This window comes from Catharus ustulatus, chromosome 6, assembly GCF_009819885.2.
Source record: "Catharus ustulatus isolate bCatUst1 chromosome 6, bCatUst1.pri.v2, whole genome shotgun sequence".
In the NCBI taxonomy this organism is placed as follows: Eukaryota; Metazoa; Chordata; class Aves; order Passeriformes; family Turdidae; genus Catharus; species Catharus ustulatus.
Genome location: NC_046226.1, coordinates 45,958,988 through 45,973,949, shown reverse-complemented (window position 1 = coordinate 45,973,949; position 14,962 = coordinate 45,958,988). Strand labels below are relative to the sequence as shown.

The 14,962-nt window shown below is 48.0% G+C and overlaps 1 protein-coding gene across 5 annotated transcripts in view; it reads right to left on the bottom strand.

The window, feature by feature from the left end:
- Positions 1-13,867, bottom strand: part of CD151 (CD151 molecule (Raph blood group)) — a 32,217-nt gene extending 18,350 nt beyond the window's left edge. For 2 of the 5 annotated variants that reach the window (XM_033062382.1, XM_033062386.1), the window contains exons 1-2: positions 13,431-13,519; positions 33-153 (exon numbers count right to left, since the gene is read on the bottom strand). The gene's annotated coding sequence lies outside the window, so the exon portion shown is untranslated. Of the gene's footprint in view, positions 1-32; positions 154-12,725; positions 12,848-13,430; positions 13,520-13,701; positions 13,724-13,845 lie in introns of those variants that run through there. The other 3 variants (XM_033062383.2, XM_033062385.2, XM_033062384.2) reach the window with 3 other exon arrangements.
- Between the last annotated feature and the right edge of the window lie 1,095 nt (positions 13,868-14,962).

Sequence of the window (14,962 nt, the reverse complement as noted above, 5' to 3'; positions counted from 1 at the left end):
AGCCAACATGGATCAGCAGTCTTGACACTGACCTTTCACCACCGAAGCAGGTGCCAGCACCAGTGCAAATGTTCAGTCCTCTTCAAAGGCTTTTTTCCACTCCCTCTCTTCTTTCTGGCTCTAGTCTGCTGCTGGATTTAAGAAAGCAGAAAGCTGAACAAAAAAAGAAGAGAGATGCAGAGAATCATGAACGATGCCAAAGACTATTCTGAAATCAATATATGATTATATGCTTTGCCACCAAGTCCTTTAAGTAGAGAGCACACAATTTCAGAATACACCTTGTGAATGAATTTGATTAAACTGCAAAGCGCGCACTGGATAACAGGGAAGAGCTAAACTGCAGCATTGGGGAGCACGAACATCTTCTGCTGATAGAAAGCTGTCAGGACAGGTTTGTATTTACTGCTGCATCCTGTTAATGCTGTTATCAATTCTGTCAAGGCTGTGTACACAAAATAACAGCTCATTCTGGTGCAAAAGGCCTGAAAGTAACTCCATGAGAAAGCTCAGGAAGATCCTTCTGCGCAGTGCAAAGTCCTTGCTGGTGTTAGGGCCTTGAAGGGATCACGTCTTCAACCTGGTCATGGGCAACCCCACCCTCTCTCCTTCCTCAGCTCTCCCTTCTGTTGAAGCCATGTAGTGACTGATAGCCACACTCCAGACACAGGATTCATCCCATCAAGATTCAGTCATGGCAAGCAGGTTGTGGCTTTCTAGCAGCACAGAGGCTTCCAACTCCTCCCGTTTGCTGCCCACACTGAGTGTACCAGTGCAGAGACACTGCACCTGGGCTGTCAGTCACAACACCTTTTCATAGAGATCCTCTGGAGTACCCAGCACACAGCAGAGGAACAGGGCCCTTGCTCCATCCCTCTAACCTTGGTGTGTCAACCCAAGGCTTGTTATTTCTGTGGAGACAGCTAAGCTGCATAAGGCTGCTGTACTGGAAATTAGCCTCTAGCATCCCCTCTTTTCCCTGCTTTTCTAAGGCAGAGGGTCCCAAACTGTTTGCAATTGCTTGTACTGCCACAACCTCAACCATTTCACCTTCATCCTATGGCAGGCAGGTCTGAATCTCCCTGCAAGGCTTTCACTGGCACTGCAGGCACCAGGATGGAAGGGCAAGAGAATAACAAGTCTTCCTCCTTAGCCTGTTTGGATACTGAATTAATGATCCTTTGATCTACACCAGGACACCAACTTACTTCACAAAGTAAGCCTGAGGCTTAAACTCCTATCTACTGCCCAAAGAGAGATATGGAAGTAGCAACACTTCCTGACTTGCCTGGGTGGGATAATGGAGCATTTGAAAACCACCCAGGAAGAGAAAAAAAGATACTTTTTATTACCAGATCAAATTTAACAATTTTAACTTTCTATTATATTCAAGTAGGGGGTTGCTGCAGGCCTTTACCTAGCACAGTATGGAGGACACACCTTCATTTATAACTAGCTTGGATTACTCCTGCTTCTATTCCCTATGATAAATTATGCCAATAAGAGCCAGAAACTTGTTGGTTCCCATTACTACACAGCCTCTAGACCATAACAACATCTCTTCAGAGAAACAAGTGAAAATTCCGTTTCTTGTGCCACTGGAAAGCGGGCCAAAAAAAGTTCCTGGGTTCATTAATTAAAGGCCAGATAAAGGAACTTCCTGAGGAAATAGAGAGAGGAGAAAAGACACAGCAATAGCTCTTAAATATCCTCCTAAGGCTGGGCCCAAATTCTCCAACACCAGCCCTAGTGCCCTGCCCTTTATTCATCTGCTTCATGCAGCTCCCATGCTCCTGGCTTTTCAAAGGGAAAGCTGACCCAGGACACAAAGCTCAATGCTTTGCTTTCCATCTCAGCATGTTGGAACGTGCTGCAAAGTCAAAGCACTTGTGCCTCAGGCTGGGGAGAATGCAAAACACAAGTCAGACATCCACCGAGGAGGAAAAGCTCCTTCTAAGGAACTGTCATTTAAAATTTGGGGGGGCAGGAACACAGAACAGATTTTGGTCAAAACCCCTCTTCCTTGACATCTTTGGCAGACCCTGCTTGACCCTACCTCTTGACTGGGAGAGCATTTTTCCAAAGCACTGAGAGGGGGTAAGTAAGCTCCCATTCTGGGAGTCTGGGAGGATCTCATATCAACACTTCGTGTCTAGGCAACATCTCCACGGGCACATGACAGCCTTGCTGTCACCCCTCAGGATCCTTGCCAAATCCCTCCTTCCTTCTGCCCTGGCTCAAGCTGCTGTGTTTTCCCTCAAGAGAGATGTAGCCCCCAAACTCCTACTAATTTTGATGAGAGCCAGGTATCCAGGGAGAGCTGCATGCCTAATACACCTGAGCAGTCACCTGCTCTTGGAGACAAGAGCTGTCTCTGCAGAGAAGAGCACTCAGCCCTCTCACTCATCTCTTCAAGAATGTTTACTCCCCAGGGGAGGGGCTTACTGAAGCATAAATAACAACAAGCATAAATTTCAAACTCAGCAAGGATTTACATGTTCAGCACCACCCACATACCTGCAAATTAAGTGTTTTATGAGGGGGTTAGCCAAACTGGGTGAGGGATCCTTGAGGATAACAAGGACCTTGGCATAAAACCAATTTTACAACCTTTAAGAAAAGAAAGCGTGAGAGAGAAAGATAAGAGTAATAAAGCGTGCCTGGGACTGTGTGTCTGTACCCTAGCACTGTTTCACTACAAAGCAAACAAGAAACCCTTCCCTGACAAAACATTCAGAGCTGGCCACAAGATGAGAGCAGAAAGCCCAAGTCTCCTGCTCCCAGAAGCGGGTAAGCAGGGAAACAAGCAGCCCCTGCAAGCAGCTCGTCCCCATCAGGAGCTGGAAGGCAGGCAGAGACCGGCACCCACTGTGTGACCAAGGGAAACTCCTTCTGCGTCAAACAACATCCTCTTGTATCCCATAAGGCCTCCTTTATCCCGAAGGATCCCAAAGCACTTTATGCTATTTATACACAGGAACCACTTCACTAGTCATTGAACTGAGGAGAGGGACAATAACCCTCTCTTTTCTCTCGCTGGAGGCAGCAGAAATCAGTGCCTGGCTGTGTTTGCAGAGAGCTCATAGCAATGAGAGTTTGACACAACAAGGAGCAATAGTTCAGATAGGTCAGGGTCAGCCAACAGACAGGGCAAACTCTTCACTGTAGCCTACTATTGGTATTTTAAAAGCTATTTTCCCAACACTGTTCACAGGCATTGTGGGGTTCTCTTTGTTTGGGGTCTTCTTTTTCTTTTCTTTTCTTTATTTTTTTTAAAGCAGGGCTTTGTCTGCGCTGGAGAATTTACCAGTAGCATTAAACCACACTTCCAAACAAAACATTTTGTGCCGAATCAGCTTTCTGCCTGATCCCTTCCTATTCATTATCTTCCTATTCATCCCATTCATTTTGAGCCCAGCGCTCAGAAGCGAAGCCACCGGGTTCTCAGTGTTTTCAGAGAGTGCTCACACAACCTCCCTGTCCTGTAGCCATGCCAATACTAGAACCAAATCAACAAGCACTAAAAGTCCTGGGAAGACAGAAATCCTCCCAGCCTCCACAAAGCCTATTCAGCCAACTCTGTACATGAATTCAAAGCGCTCTCCAAATAATGTAGCCGTGATAACAACTTTTTCACTCTCTACAAAGAGCTGGGTTTTTACACAGTGGTTTGAGCTGAGGGCAAAGACTAACCAAAGAACACATGCTGCATTGTAGCTACTACACAGTCACTCAAAATTTGGCTGCAGTTCTCAGTGTGGTTTTGTTCTCTACAAATCTGTACATTGAAAAGGTGCTCAGGTAAAAGCCAGTAGATTTTCTACCTCCCCACAGTATCAGGTGCATATCCCATCCCATCTTCACTGCACCAAACTCAAACAAACCATGGGGCTTAAAATCCCACTGTCAAAAACATATGCAGCAGTATTCAGAAGAGAGGGCAGGCAATTGATGTGCCACAAGGTACATATCTAGCCTCTCAATCACACAGGGTTCTACAATCTCACTGCCTGAAAATCCTCTGCCTCCTCAAAGCACCCCAATTAAGAAAATAGAGAGCAGGTAATAATAAGAGCATAGAGAGATTAAGTGCCTCTCCCAGCAGAGAGAAGGGGTGAATTTGCCCTCCTCAACATCCATACTCCAGCAGTCAAGCTGTCCTGTCTGCTGGTAGACCAACACAGGACACAAAGCTGTAAACCACAAAGTTTGCAAGTTATTTGTTAGCACTGCCTTGCCTGTGCCCAAGACACCTGACTAAAAACAGCACAAAGCAAGAGGTGCACAAAAACCCACACCAGCTTTAGCTTTTGTACAAAACCTGTTTTGTTTTGAGTGAGTTGTTCCTGTTCTCACTTTCTGTGGTGCAAACAAGCAAAGTAAGTCTCTGGAGTCATCCCACACATCTTTCCCAGGCAGCCTGCCTCAATGTGAACTCCACTAAAATAATATTTTAAAAGCAGTTGACAAGGGATTTGGCAGTAGAAACCAAGGTTAACATTCTTACTGCTTCAGACCTGCTGCTGATTAGCTCAGGACTGGTGCCAGCCATGCCAGAGAAAACCTCTAAGCATGTCGGCATAGAGCAGGTACCTGCAGTACCAGGAAGGGGGTGATGCACTCTGCAGTGCCCTGGCACACAGACAGAAAAGGGAACATCATGCAGACACAGAAAGGGGCAACAGCAGCTCTCACCTCATCATGGTAGCCACAGATGCCAATGACGACTTCAGGAGCCTCCCTTTCTACCCAGAATATCCTCATGTGGGAACACTCCCACGTGGGGAAATACCCACTTCGCTAACAGCAGCATCAGGAATGGCCAAGAAATCTCTTCTGACCATCAGTCCTTATCTATTCCCAGTAACACTGTCTCTGGAGGTACTCTGAAGTGATCACTGAACAATCTGAGGAGTTATATTCCTCTCCACAGCTAAAATCACTTTATTAGACTCAGATCAAATATCAAGCACAGTCAAGGGCAATTAAATGGCATTTCATTTCCCAGAGCTGTAAGTCCAAGTTCATAGGAGCTGTCTCTCTCCTGTTGCTATAGGAGCAGGACTGGAAACAATGCTCAATCCACGCTGCATAAAGCTGCCTTGAAAAGGATCGTTCTTCCAGTAAAATTAAACAACTCCCAGCCAAAAATAAAACATTCCTCCCCCTTCCGCCCTGCCCTTGTGTAGCACGTTTTAATGACTCCACCAAAACCATTTACGCAGCTGTTTTTGGAGCAGCCTGCGAACTTGACCGGGAGGCACCAGCATGTGGATAAACAACCGGAGGCAAGGGCTGCCTGCAGGCAATTACTTGCTGGCCCTTCACCAGGCTGGCAGCAGGAGACAAGATACAAAGAAGTCCCGGGTTCCAAAGCACACACACCACCAAGCTCCAAAAAGAAATCCCCCAGCCCCTTGCCAACAAGGCTTCCCTGAAACACCTCGATCCGCCGGTTGCACGGGGAGCTGGGCAGTGCAAAGGCACAGGCAAGGCTACAGAGCCATGGCCAGCACAGCAGCTTTGGCAAGTCTGTCTCAGTGCACGTCCTGGTTCTGGCTGGCACAGAGTCAGTGTTCTCCTCAGGAGCTGGTCAGTGCTGTGGTTTGGATTTAGTATGAGAAAAATGTTGATAACAAACATGTTATGGTTGTTGCTAAGTAGTGCTTACTCTAGATCAAGGACCTGTGCCTTTCCCACGCTCTGCCATTAAGGAGGTGCACAAGAAGGGAAGGAGCATGGCCAGGAGAGCTGATCCAAACTGCCCAGAGGGATGTTCCATACCACAGAATGTCAGGTTCAGGACATAAAGCGAGGGGAGTTGGCCTGGAGCTGCCCATCACCGCTGGGGGACAGGCTACAGAGGTGTGTTGTGCATCATTTGTGCTTCTTGGGGTTTATTCCTTTTTCTCTCCTTTTCATTACTACTATTGTTATTGTTAAAATGATTACTACTATCATTATATTTTACATTGGTTCAATTGATAAATTTCTCTTACCTCAATCCACAACTTTTAGTTATATTTCTTTACTGATTCTCCACCCCATCCCACCAAGGCAGGGGCGTGAGGGAGGGGAGGCTGCATGGTACGTAATTGCTGGCTGGGGTTAAACCATGACAGCGTAATCATCCACTTCATTTAGAAATGGCAAGGAGAAGAAGTGGGAAAGGGTTCTAACAGGTGCCAGCACAAAACAGCTGGACTTCAAATAAAGCAGGAAAATGCTGCAGGGGATTTCTCCACCAAACCACCTTTCCTGTTAACTAAGCATTCTATGAAGAAGCTTCAATAAAGGAAAGCCTAAAATTACTTTGAAACTTAATCCTCTCTGCAACCACCCCATCCACCTTGGAAGTCAATTTTCAAGTCAGGAGGAACTATTATCATCTCATCTTATCTCCTGTTATTTTAAAGGTTAACATTTAAACGCTCAAAGTAGCTCACTCTATATTCTACAGTAGCACATTCTAGCCTGGGATAACCCTCAAATACCAAGAAGACTCAAGAACACTTCATGAGATGGGAGAAACCATACTTTGATCCCTCAGGAGCCTCTAAAAACATAACTGGCACATACCCAGCATTCAGTCTTCTTTGAGCTCAGCTGAAAGCAGCAGAGCACTTTGCTCTCTATCTCTGGGCAGACTCATTATCCATCTTTCAATTCATCCAATGCCATTAGTAAGCAGGAGGGGAAAAGCAGTCCACAGCATGGCTCCCTTGTAGATTAGGATTCTCAGTAAATCCTTATGCATTAAAACCAAAACATATCAAAGAGAAAATCCAAGAACAATACAGTCAAAAGTTTCTGAAGAAACCGAGTCTACCTATCTATCTTCGATACTAAATGCTCACTGGGAAAATGAGATCCCTCTAGGATAGAGGAACCCAAAAAACAAAACTCATCTTTGCTTTTGAGTAATTTAGAAAAAACTCTAAAATCCATGCTGGAAATAACCAGGTCGATTCTAGCACAGAAAACGTTCCTCCTATTACTCAACTCAGCCAAAAGAGTGTTCTAGCTCTGACTGCCCCAGAGCAGGATCATCAAGGGAGATGGAACCAGAGCTGGCCATACATGGTTATCAGTGTCAAAAATTATAAGGATACTGCTGATCCACGGCAGTTGTGCCCTCAGACACAGGGAAATCGGCTTCCCACTTATCCCCTTGTAAATGTGTTGTTGATAAGAATCACACTGATGCAACTACAATGATTTGTTTTGGATACTCTCACTGCTCTCATCTAAGTTGGCTTCCCCCTCCCCTTTTTTTTTCTTAAAAGATTTTTTAAATTCCTGATGAAGTAGCAAATGATAAAATCCTTTTTTTCTACAAGGGGGTTCTCTTCCACATGGAGACAACTGCAGTCAGAATAAAGCTCAAGACCAGTGAAAGCAGAGGTTTCCCTCAGCAACTGTCTGTTTTTCCCTCCTCCAGGCTTCCAGCAGCACACCTGTGAGTCAGGATCCACGCTTCCACAGTACCTGAGGGCAAACAGCCCAGTGAAGTCATCAGCCAGGATTTTGTCCAAGTCTAAGCACAGTGGTTTTTAAGTTCCCTTTTTAATTCCTGTCTTGGACACACCGCACACACCAGAGGTAAGCCCTGGGGAGTGCACAATGGACAGAATAGGCTTTTGTTTGGCTCTCCAGAGCCCATTTCTGAGGCTGAGCACAGCCTCATTCCTCAAACATGAGCTCAGCCAGACACCTGCAATCTTTCCCTGCTCAGGAGAAGTAAAAAACACAGACAACTGGGACTCAAAGGTGCAGGAACTAACCTGACATATCTCCCCAAAATGTTATCTTCCTCCCCAAATCTAGGAAGAGGTCCTCCCAATAACAAGAAATATGTCCTTTTAAAAATTGTTCAAGTGGACAAGGCACATTGGAGACCACACCAAATGTCTCCTCAGCTCTGGCAGACCTCTCGCCTTTAGCGAAGTCTCTGAGCAAAGATGGAAGAGGGCTACTCCACACAGCAAGGGGCAACCTGAAACCAACCACAGGTCAATTCCTCAGCAAGTGGTACTTCCACACAGAGCTAGACTCACCCTTTCTATGCCTCAACAGCCAAAACCACAAGCCCAACACTTTCCCATCCACACATTCCTTGCACACAGTGCTTGACCACGAGACTCTTTCCTGCTCCCACGTATCCCTGTGAATTCTACACTCACTGTACACCCTTGTGATGGCACACACAGCTCCCACCACCTCCCTGGGAGCTCTGTGTGGAGCTCACAGTGACCATGGAGAAAAACAGCCAACCATCTCTATTCCCAGGGCAGTGTGGGGGTGAGGTGTGGGATATGAATTCCTCCCTTCTGGATTCCACCAAAGCCAACAAGAAATACTGACATTCAAAAGCCATGACTCACACATGCCTTGTCAGGCACTACAAAAGTCCTGCTCATAGGGTGGCATGCCAGAAATGGCTGCCATCTGCCAGTTGGCTCTGATAGCAGATAAATTTGACCAAAACAATCCTTCCTCCTTATTTTCTTTATTGTTGCAGCATGGTGGACAATGAGGGTCAGAGTACTCCCTAATGCCACAGAGGCATTGTGGCTGCTACTCTAGCAGATAAACAGGTCAGGGACACACTCCAGACAAAACAGAAACCTCTCCCACAGTAATTCCTACCTCCCACAGTAATTCGTACCTCAAACCACTCTTGGTCCCAGTCTTAACTGAATTTCATTAGTGAAGAAGCCAATGAATTCATTGTTCATCCTCCAGCTATGCTGGTAAGTCATATGCTTGTACAGAAAGAGCTGCCAAGGACTACTTTCATCTGTGTTGAGCTGATTGCACTTCTGTCTGAGATGCCCCTACCGAGCTGTACAGCACTTTTCTGGCTGGGACTGGAGAGTCCAGCAAGATCAGCAAGATCCAAATGCAGCCCAGACTCCAAAACACACCTGTTATTCCACCATGCAATGCCAACAGTGCAAAATAGAAATCATCTGCTTGATCTTTCTCCTGCCCACTTCTTCCCCATAGGAGAAGTGTTCCAGGGTAAGGTATCAGACACGTTTTCATCTCGTCCATTTGTACAGCGCAGCAGATCTTTCTCCCACAGCATCTCTAAAAGGTGTTTCTTCCTTTAAACCCATCCCTCTGCTAAAGTGGCAAACATCTGGGAAACATGCTGCAAATTTCAGCCCAACTCACCATTTCTTAAGAGTGTCCATCTTCTACATCACAGCCACACGGACAGATTTCACCAAAGCACAGGCACTCACAACTCTTTCCACTGCCCCAGCTCCCCACTGTTGCTTTCCTTCTCATAAAGGTAAAGAAAACCTGGGTTGAACAAGTGAACTTTGCTCCTTTTGTATTCTGGCACCAGCCACAGATAACAAACAATGGTCAATGCCAAACATTTTATGTCACCGACTTCGGCCTCGGCTTTTTTTTATGAAGCTTCATTACTGCCGCCAGGAAAAACCCGTGGGTCTGAGCAACATCCTCTTTTGCACCTCCCCTCCCACACATCTCACTTCCACCTCTCTTAAGAGGCTGTGCCACACCCCACATCCTCCACATTTCCTCTCTGGGATGCACTCACCTCAGCAGGGAGAGTGGTGGCTCCATGGCAGCCTACAGGGATTCAGACAATGCAACATCAATCAAGTGTGTATTTGCTTGGCTACACCCTGCAGACAGTGCCTGTAGATCAGCACCTAACTGAATTTAAATAGCTGCCAAGGACCCTCCCTCAGCTGCTGCAGAACAGAATTCCTGATGTCCCTTATCCCAGAAAACCAGGATCCTGCCTCCAATAATGTCCATGACTACTGGCATCAAAAGCACACATGAAATACACACATACACACACACATATATATAACTCCATGAAAAGCCCAGCTGGCATGTCATGGCATCAATTCATGCTTGCATCCTTCTAAGGAGCTGGACACACTGGCAGTCCCACGTTGAGCTTATTGGACTCTGGCCCTGCAGAGCCACATAGCAGTTTTCCAGCTTGGTCATAACCACCTGACCAGCACAAAAAACTCAGGCTAGAAACACGGACCAAGCTGGTCACACCCAAATGCCCAGACCCCAAAACATACCTCTTACTCAGCCATGAAATTCCAGGAGTGGAAAATAGTCATCACCCTCCGCTCAACTTGCCAAGAGTTTTAGTACTGCCAGCAGCCAGGACACAGGACTTAGCAGGACTCCCTGAATCTGCTCCTCAGGATCCCAGGGTGCTGAGATCACAACCAGAGGAGTCTGGCAGGCAGGACAGAAAGGAGCACTGAAGAGAGATGCCCATCAGCAGTGCTGCTACTACAGGGCAGATCCCTGCCAAAGGGCCTGGCAGCCAGCAGCTTCTGTGCTGTGGGGAGGGATGGAATGAGGCACTCTCCACTAAACTGACAGAACACCTCATCTCCATTCCACACACCTGCCATTCCTCATTTCTCCCTCCACTGGCTTCAGACACAGGGTAGCAGGGAAAAGCACATTTCTCACAGACTGGGAAGATGGTCACCATCCTGGGGAAAAGCTCTGTCAAAATCCAAGTACAAAAAAGGATGGGGAAATTATTTTACAGTGACATTGTTAATTTCATTTCAGCTCTGCTGTAGCAAAAGAAAAATCACATTCAGGATCTGAAAGGCAGGATGAGCAAGCAAAACAGAAGGAGACCTGGTCTACACCCTCAGGATCTTTAAGGTTTTTAAACAACAAGGGAAACTTAGGCTTCTGTTCCTCAAAGCCAGAGAAGCTGAGATGAGCTGTCATTTCTAGGAACCCCCCTCCCTCAGGCTTTCCACGACCTCAGCTGTCAGTTCACATGCTCAGGGAGAGCTGGAGATAACCCAGTGTTGAGCACGAGAGCAGAAAGTGGAGTTGAGGGGTAGAACATCCTCTCAGGAGGCTTAAGGAACAAGGATGACAAGGCCACTGGGGATAATAATAGTAAACTGAGACAGGAAAAAACACAGCTACCCTTTTTGTTTCACAAAGGCTGTCAATTTTTTTCTTTCTAAGTTTCTGCCTTAAACAGAAGGCACAGAGAAGAACAGAGGGGCAGTGTGATTGCTGGAAAAATTACCTGGAAATGCCAGACAGGATAGTCTGCTACAAGCAGGTACACATGGTGATAGAGATGTCACACAAACCAAACACATGTAAATACACATTTTCCTTCCATCCATAACCAATAGTTCAATGCATTCCTGAGTGAACAAGCCAGACTATGTAGAAGGAACAAGTGAATTTGCCTGCGGGATGAGCTGGCTAGAAGAGACACAGCTCTCTGATCAAACCCCTCAGGGCTGTCTCAAGAGCAAGGGAGTGGTTGCCTCCTGTGCCTGTGTGATGGAAACAGTTCAAGCCACGATACAACTTTCATTTGCTGTGAATGACAGGCCTGCTGGAAAGTTCCTAAGAGGAGAGAGACCTTCTTCAGCCACTCCCACCTAACATTTTTGCTTGACAGTGAATACAAGCAGCTTTCTTCCACCCCCTTATTGAAGAATGTATCACACCCAAATAGAGAAACCTTTGGAGGCTGCATTGAAATCAGCACATAAAACCCCTTAAACACATTTGCTTTGAGTTAGGAGAAATAAAACCCGTTAAACTCTTACAAAATGTACCACAAGAGGGAATAACAACCTCAGACTGCAGAATACAATGAAGTGCCACACATGGGACATTATTTCAAGCACTCATTAAAGGTGTTTTCTTACTGTTCCCCGAAGCCAGCATACTCCCAGCAGGGAGTGCCAGGATTTTTACCAGGCAACTGTGAGAATCATTCTCCTCCACTGCAGAAGCCACAGGACAATGAACACAAGCAACAGTGTGAAATGAAACACACTTTTTGCAGAAATACAGCACATGACCAGAAGTAAATACAGGCCAGGAACTCAAAGACATCATCGCAAACTACAGAGCAAGGACGTGATCTGAGGTGAATTACACAAAGGAGCTCAAAAGCTGCCACCTCCTCCAGCTTGCAGCTCAAACCTTCCAGCAAGGGCATCTGACACAGAAGTGCTGGCAGGCCAGAGCAGCTGTAGCAAACCAGAGCCCAGGCCCACCTGTGCAAGCCAGCGTTGTGCCTCTGACAGGGACCTGTCACCAGACGTGTCACATAAGCATAAGTGACGCTACCCCAGCTTCCAACAATCCACAGACTGAGAACTGCCTGTCCTAGGCACACAAGAGAACATAAAGGCACTGAAACTTTTGCACTTACTTTTCTAGTTAACCACAAGCTCAGCAAAAGCTCAGCCAGGCACTCTGCTCCCTCCACCACACAGTCCTTCGGCAGCACTGACAGTCACCCAGCAGGACTGGGATGGAAGCACTGGGATGGACATTTGTCTGACTGGTGGCACAGCTGGTAAGAACATCTATCACACCAAAAGCTTCCCTAAGAACCTTAGCAATGGCCACGAACGTTGCAAAGGAAATGTGCTTTCTCAAAAGGGACTTCTTCTAGAACTGAACAAAACTGCCTCTGATGGGTGATACTATGTCAATCAACCCTTGTTCTAGGAGGCACCACATGAACCCTCAGAGAGAGCCAGAAGTGCTGTAGGAGGACAAAGGAAGCAAAGCAGTGCAGAATTTAAGGGATGCTATAAGAGTAGCCTGAAATAAAGACATATCATTGCTAAAATTCAACAGGATACTGCAACAAGTTGATTACAAAAGCCCTCGGGAAAAGTCAGACTTTAAAAAAAAATTACCCCAGTTTATGTTCTTCATGAGAGGACAGGAAGAAGCAGCTACTTGTAAAGATTCCTCCTCATGGCAAGCAACACCACGGTGCAGCAATATGCCACTGCCATCAGCTCCCCATCTGAAGCAGCTTCCAGAAAAAGACGGGAACAGAACATCGCCCAGACTGTGTGGTAAACAAGCGCTCGCTCTCCCCATCCTCCGCCTCTGAGGGTCCTACAAGCCCCTGGTGAAGGCCAACTCTTTATTTGTACTACAGGGAAACCTGGCCGAACAAAAGGCGGAGGGGGGCAGTAATCGTTTCACAAGATTTATGGCAGCATTCAGAACACCTTTACGAATTCCGCGGGCTGTGCAAAGTTTATGACACCACCCGCAACAGGTTAAAACACTTTTCTAAGGAAGAAAAACCACAATAAAGCGTACAAGGGCCGAGCCGGTGAGAAGCTGTGCAGTGCCATAGGGCGCTGGAGGGGAAGCAGAGCAGTGCTGCGGCAGAGCCGGGCTCGGGTGGCCGCGGCCGGGTCCCCACGGGTGCGGGTGCCGGCAGGGTCGGACGGAGCTCCGGGCCCGGTGCCTCACACGGGGCCCGGGGGCCGCGCTCTGCCCGGCTCTGCCGCCCCAGCCCCGGCCCCGGCCCCGCTGCCCCGGGCCCGCCGCGCCCCCGCCTCCCCCGTCCCGCCGGTGCCGCCATTTCGGGCGCTCCGCCTCACCCTCGGCCGTCGCTCCGCGCCGCCGCACGCCCCGACCTGCCGCGCTGCCGGGAGGGAGACGGGCGGGCAGCGACGGCAGGATCCCTCCGGAGGGGCGGGAGGGAGGCGCGGCCGGCCCGGCCCAGCCCAGCCCAGCCCAGCCCAGCCCAGCCCGGGCCGCCCCCGGCCGGCCCCGCTCGCCCCTCGGGCCGGGGCTGCCTGCGCTCTGCGGCGCCGTCCGCAGCTCCTGCGCCTCACGTCGCCTTTTGCATTGCCGCAAGCAACACCTTACCGACAACTCCAGCTGGAGCGGCTTTTTGCTTTTTTTTTTTCTTTTAAGGCGCCAGATCTGCTTGTTAAGAGTGTTCTCCATGAAACACCCTGTAAAAAATCAAGATCAAGCCTCGGCTGGCGCATTGCCTTATGCTCCCATTACCTCACTTGAGCCACAGCCCACGTACTGCTGTGCTAAGCAGCAGCCCAGTGCGAGGGATGCTCCCAGGAAAAGACCCTGGCCCTCTCCAGGGCTGAGTGGCCTCACGTGGTTTTTCAGGAGCGGGAGGAAGAGAGGAGATCTGGGCAGGGAAGGAAAAGGCCAGTTTAGAACCTCCTGCGTATTTGCCTTAACCTCTCCATGTGCCCAACTCAGAAATCACTTCATCCTTCCCAAGGAGCAAGCTCACTTCAGCCCAGAACTGCCGGAGAACCAAGTGATCGAACAGAGCCTTGGGGCATCAGCTTGCTTGCGCACTGACAGATTTGTTGCTGGCAAGATGTGGCAGAACCTGGAAGCCACAAGAGAGCCCGGCCCCTGCCCAGGTCCTGGGCTCCTTGGTGGAGCCCTGGGTAGCCACCACACTGGGCCACTACCTCCTTGCCATGTCCAGGGATTTCATGCCCAAACAGGGCATAACCCCCCCACCCTGGCAGATTTGGGCCAGCAAATGGGCAGGACCGGGCACAAGCGCTTCCTTGACAAGATACACCACAGGACCCCCAGTTTATTGCTGAAGTAATAGAAAATTTTTATTTGTTTACCTTGAGGAGACTAATTTTACCTGGTCAGGTCTCCTGTGGACTAGTATTTTCAGAAGTAGTGCACAGCTACACGTGTTTGCAGCATCATATATACATATAAAAACGTGCCCTGCAGGCTGGAGAGGCTGGAGCCGGGTAATTGTAGCCATGCCAACTGAAATTTCCATGTGACTCATCAACATCCAGATAAGTAATGAGCTGAGTGCCTGCTAACAAAGCTCTGAACTGCAGGGCTGTGGGTCTATTGGCACTAACAGGAGGCTGCCAAACAGAGCAGTTGAAGGTGTATAATGGGCTGTGAGATACATTTATAATTTGAGATTAAGTACTTGGTCAATATATATATTTATAGTAGAAGCAATCAACAAGTGAAAAGATGGCAAAAAGACACAAATAGAAGATGGTGATAGTACAGAAAATAATGTGTGAGTAACTGCATGATCCCCATAGCAGGAACTCATTAACTGTGTGTAAAGGGAAATGGGCCCTTGGAGTTCAGGCTACTGGAATAAAGA